Genomic DNA, 5673 nt, shown 5'->3' on the forward strand with positions numbered 1-5673 from the left:
CCATCCATCCATCCATCCATCCATCCATCCATCCATCCATCCATCCATCCATCCATCCATCCATCCATCCATCCATCCATCCATCCATCCATCCATCCATCCATCCATCCATCCATCCATCCATCCATCCATCCATCCATCCATCCATCCATCCATCCATCCATCCATCCATCCATCCATCCATCCATCCATCCATCCATCCATCCATCCATCCATCCATCATTCATCCATTCACCACTCACCCATCCATGTACCTTTCCACTGTCCACACGCCCATCTGTTCACCCACCCCCTCATGCACTCATTTCCGTATGCACATAAACTGGTCCATCCCCCGTGTCTCTGCCATCCACTCCCCCAGTTTTGAGATCCAGGAAGCCAGAGGGACCAGATTTGGGCTCATGTAGCTCCCGCCTGGGTCCCAGCACTTCCTTCCTTTTCGAATTGGGCAAATGTCCTCCCCTGCCTGAGCCTAGTCCCCTCTGGACCAGGGAAACCACAGGGTGCAGGACACCGTTCCTGAGAATTGTGAGCCTGGGACAGTGAGTGCTCATTAAACTGGGTTATCGGGCCCCTCTGTCTCCACAGCAAATAAAAAAAGAAGAGGAGGCCGTGAGGAGGAGGAGAAGGAAGGAGTGGGCCACTAGGGAGGTGGGAGCTGAAGGAGAAAGAAGAGCCTCCAAACCGGGAGAACGGCGAACTCCTCCTCAGAAAGGCTTCCCACTCGCCTCCACCGGGCAGCGCCAGGGTTGCTCCAGTGCCTGCTCTGCACCCTGTAAGCCAAGACCTGGTTCTGGGGCCAGCAAAATGGCTCCATCAGGGTGAAGTGTCCCTGAATGAAGAGGGCCCGGACCCACCCCAGTTCCCTCCTGGAGGGCTCTTTGCACGTTCCGTGGGTGTGACATACCCCCTTCCCAAGGTTGGTCTCCACCTGGTAATTTTTCTCACGCTCGGAGGGTACCCCTGGACAAAGAGCTCCCCACATCCCCGAGTCCCCCGCCATCTCCTATCTCTACCCAGTCTGCATGGCAGGAATCTTTTTGACCCGCTGCTTGACTTCTGATTTCCGCTGCCCTTTGAATTTCATGAGAGAAGCCAGCTCTTCCTCCTGCCCTTCTACCTCCAAGACCTTTTGGGGTCCTGCTCCCACGAGTTCATAGGAACCGCTTGGCTCCCAGCCTCTCTCCGGGCCTCGGTTTGCCTCTCTGCTGCATGGGAGTGGCCCAAGCCCCCTCTTCCCCTGCAAAAGGGAAGGTGGGGAGAAACTGCAAATGGTTCTGTCTTTGCATGACCCCGGGGTCCTGCTCCCACGAGTTCATAGGAACCACTTGGCTCCCAGCCTCTCTCCGGGCCTCGGTCTGCCTCTCTGCTGCATGGGAGTGGTCCAAGCCCCCTTTTCCCCTGCAAAAGGGAAGGTGGGGGAGAAACTGCAAATGGTTCTGTCTTTGCATGACCCAGGGCAGAGCCAGCCTTCCTCCTCCTGCAATCTTGCTTTTGCTGTTCCTGAACATGAACTTTGAGCAGCTCAGCACGGGGACTGTTTCCTGGGAGATGAAGGCCCCTCCCACCACGCGCTGTTTCAGGGCCCTGTCCTGGGAGCGGTGACACTCAGGAGCTGAGGTTTGGGGGTGCACAGCACCATCACCTCACTCTTCCTGTGCTGCACGGATGGTGCTGTGGGGCCCCAGGCAACTAACTTGACCTCTCTGTGCCTAAGTGTCCTGCCCTGTTAAAGGGGAGGAAAATAACTAGAACCACCATCCATTTCCACTAGGATCAAATGAAACAATGTCTACAAAACTCCTGAGCACAGAACCCAGGACCCAAAAGGTGGCTGATAAACGTCAGCTTTTTGTTTTGCTGAAGTGGTAACAATGGGGCAGGGGAATGACACTTCCCTCTCCAGCGAGGGGATTCCAAAGGTCAGAGGGCGCGTTTTCTTATTTTGTTTTTTAAAATCCTACCTGAGGATATGCTTTACAGATGTGAGAGAGAGAACAGGAGGGAGGGAGGCAGAGAGGTGAGAGAGAAACATGGCCTTGCAGGTGCCCTGATCCCTCCACGCAGGTATGTGCTCTGACTTGTGATCAAACCAGCGACCTTTCGGACACGCTGACCCGCACCGGCCAGGGCCAGAGGCTGTGCTTTCTGACTGCAGCTCTGGGAACGTAGGAGTTTCTGCCTCCCGTCTCCTCTGTGCACAGTCCGGGCGTTCCCAGTGGATGGGGTGCTGGAGAGGGAGGGGAAAGAGGGAGGGGCTGTCCGGACTCCTCTCTTTCTGCAGGTGGCAGAACCTCCCCACTAGGGGCCATCTGGAAATTTGGGGGGGAAATTTTTTAGGTTGTCACAAGTCTGCCTCCCTTTTATGGTATTTAGTGGCTTCCATCAGGGTGAAGTGTCCCTGAATGAAGAGGGCCCGGACCCACCCCAGTTCCCTCCTGGAGGGCTCTTTGCACGTTCCGTGGGTGTGACATACCCCCTTCCCAAGGTTGGTCTCCACCTGGTAATTTTTACCAGGGATGGTAAAAAGCCTGCAGTGCTGGGATAGCCCCCCCAAGCCGATAACTGCTCTATCCTAGGGGCCAATGGTTGAAAACCACTGAGGCTTCCCTTGAGATGAAAGGCCAGAATGAGGTCCCCAGCCAACCCCCTGAGACCCGCAACCCAACTGAGCCCTCTCTAGCTGAGCTCCCACCCCAGACTAGTCCCCCCAAAAGCAGCTCCTGCGAACGCCCCCATTTCCACGGCGGGGAGGAGCTGGACTGTGGGGATGGGGATGGCGGTTTCTGGGTCCAGGTCCCCAGTCCGCCCACAAGGGGGTGCCAGACCCTCACTGCTGAGGCCAGCAGCAGCCCAGCATCCTAGGGCTGGAGAGGGGCGGGGCACACAGGTGGGAAGGGCCTGGACTCAGCTCACCCCAACCCGCCATCAAAGCAGCTCTCTCCCCCTCAGCATTGCTGAAACTTGGGGTTGGGTTGTCCTCTGTGGGGGGCTGTCCTGGGCACCGTGTCGTGTTGAGCCGAAGCCTGGCCTCCACCCTTTCCATGTCAGTAGCTTTCTCGCTATAACCACAGACGTCCCCCGACACTGTGAAAGGTCCCCGGGGGACATCTGATCTAAAGGTCTCAGGACACCCGCCGCTCACCCCAAGTGTTGGGGTCCCTGTTTCTGGGGGCCCCCTGCCCTGCCCCTCCAGCTTCCTCCCTTCACTTGGCACGGAACACAGAACAGTCCGCAGTGAACACAGAAAGGACCAAAGACAGCCAGGAAGAGTCGAAGCGTAGCTTGTTTAATTTTTATACATTTTTTCTTTTTTTTTTGCCTTTTATTGAATATTTTATGGAAACCCCCCCCTTTTTTTTTTTTTTTTTTTTTTTTTTGCATAGGGAAACAAACAAAATAATAACAGCCAGAATCACTTTCTGTAAATGGTACTTAGGCGCATCTGCAAAACCGAAATGACTGCGTAATATACAAGGTTATGATCGGAGTATGATGAGGGAGCAGGGTGGGTGAGCCAGGGGAGGGAGACGGCTGGGCTCCGGTCTGCCCAGATGCCCCCTTGTCCCCCATCCAGTCCCCACACTGGGGAGGAGGAGGCAGACCCAGCCAGAACCTCCCGCATGAGCACGGGGGTGTGTATGTTATCCGGTGTGTGCGGCAAGCAGAAAGCAAGAAAGAGAGTAAACTATCCTGGTAATATCAGTAAAATACAAAATGAGAAAAAAAACCCTCAAAAATATCTTGAAAGAAAAAGAAAGTGAACAGCAACACCACCAAAAATTTTAAGGATGGATGGATGGATGGATGGATGGAAGGAAGGGCCGGGGAGGGGAAGGAGGGAGGAAGGCAACTCAGAGGAAAATGGGTCTCTCTCCCTTCTCCCTGTCCCCCCCACGCTGTGTGCTCTGTCCCTTGCTTCACTCTGCTTGTCCTTCCCCCATGTGGGGTCCTGGGGAGTGGGAGGCCAGGGAACTGGGGGCAAGGGCCAGGACCCCTGGACTTGAAGGGGCTTTGGTTTGGGGGGCCTGGCTGGGACCCAAGATAGGAAGATCAACAGAAGTGTTAATGCACCTTGGGAGCGGGCTCGAGGGTTCCCAACTGCAAGGGGCTGGGGAAGCTCCCGTCCCTTTCCAGAGGTGTGAATGGAGGGCTGCAGCTGGGGGTGGTGGTGACTTCCTTTCCCTCCCGGAGCCCTTATTCCTGTTAGATCCTGACTCTCATTTTCTGAGGACCGCCCCCGCCCCCCCCACCGGAGCTGGGGAGAACTCCAAAGCCACGCCAGCAGACGTGTGAGGCACTGCTTGGGAAAACTCTGTTTTGGTATCACTGGCAACAAGTCCTGCTGGGATCGCTTTGGGTCTGTCTCCCTGCCTTGCTGGGGGCAGGGCTGGGGCGGGCCTCCAGGGCCACTCCAGACCCCCACACTCTGAAATGCTTAGGGATGGGCGGAGGGGGAGGCCATGGCGGCTTGGAGGTGGGACTCTTAGCAAGTGTCCAAAGGTGCAGAAATGGGCGAAAATGGGAGGATGTGGAAGAAGCTGGATTTGAGGGTGGCTCTCTGAACCCCTCCCCCAACACCCTCTAGAAAGAAAGTAAAAACCAGGGTCTGAGAGAGAGAATCCAGGCCCAAATAAAAAGTAGCCACCGTATAATCTGTATTATAAGAAAAAATGCGTATATATCCCTACACTGAAGGTCAAAGTACCATCGGAGAAGCGGGGTGAGGGGGTGTGTGCTGCCCTCCCTCGGGGCTGGAAGGCTGCTTCTGGCCCAGGGTCCTACTAACTGGCTATTGTCCACTCAGGTCCGCCTGCCCCGGGCACACGCCGTCTCCGGGGACAGACAGAGGTTCTGGAGCAGAGAGTGGGTCCGTGGGGCTGAGGCTGGATGCCTGCTGCTTGGGGAGCTGCAGCAGCCCCTCGAGTCTCCTTTGGGGTTCCTTTCGGGTCGGATTGTCTAGCTCAGAGCTGCAGACCTGGGCACGGAGGACTCCACTCCCGTTTCTGGTCTGACAGGGCGGGGTCTTCCCACAGCCCCCTCTCCCCGGGTCTGGGGTGTCTGGTGCCCCCAACTGTGAGGGGCGGGGCAGTTTCATCCATTTGGGAGGCTCCCTGTTCTTTTCCACCACATGAGCTGGACCCAGGGTCAGGGTGGGGGGCTTCGCATGGGTGGGGGTGAGTGGTGGGTGGCGTGGGCTTGGGAGGGGATGGAGTTTGAGAAGATGTCAGTTTCATGTAAAAAAATACACACAAAAAAACAACCCAACGAAGGCCGCCATCCCCGCCTTGGGGCATAAACCCAGACTGCAGAGGTGGGTCAGGGTCTGGTTCTAACATTTCTGCCTTATTCTGCCTGCGATGAGGGGCCTGGGCATTGTGCCCAACGGGGACCCTGTATCTTTTCCAAGAAATGGGACAACGCACAGGCTGGGAAGGAATCGCCTACTGTACCCAGCAATGGTGCCCACAGGGCACGATCACACTCCTGGGGGCGGGAAGGGGGCGCTGCGGGGTGCAGTCCACGGAGGGACAAAATGGCTCCAGCAAAGCCCTTGCAAAGGGGGTGGGGGTGGGACTAGAAACAGAAACCAGACACGTGGAAACGGACACACACAGCCGCGGGCTCTCCGGCCAAGTGACGGCTCTCAGGGGCACTGCCACGCGTGGCCGC

Source organism: Myotis brandtii, unplaced genomic scaffold (genome assembly GCF_000412655.1).
Source record: "Myotis brandtii unplaced genomic scaffold, ASM41265v1 scaffold122, whole genome shotgun sequence".
Classification (NCBI taxonomy): domain Eukaryota; kingdom Metazoa; phylum Chordata; class Mammalia; order Chiroptera; family Vespertilionidae; genus Myotis; species Myotis brandtii.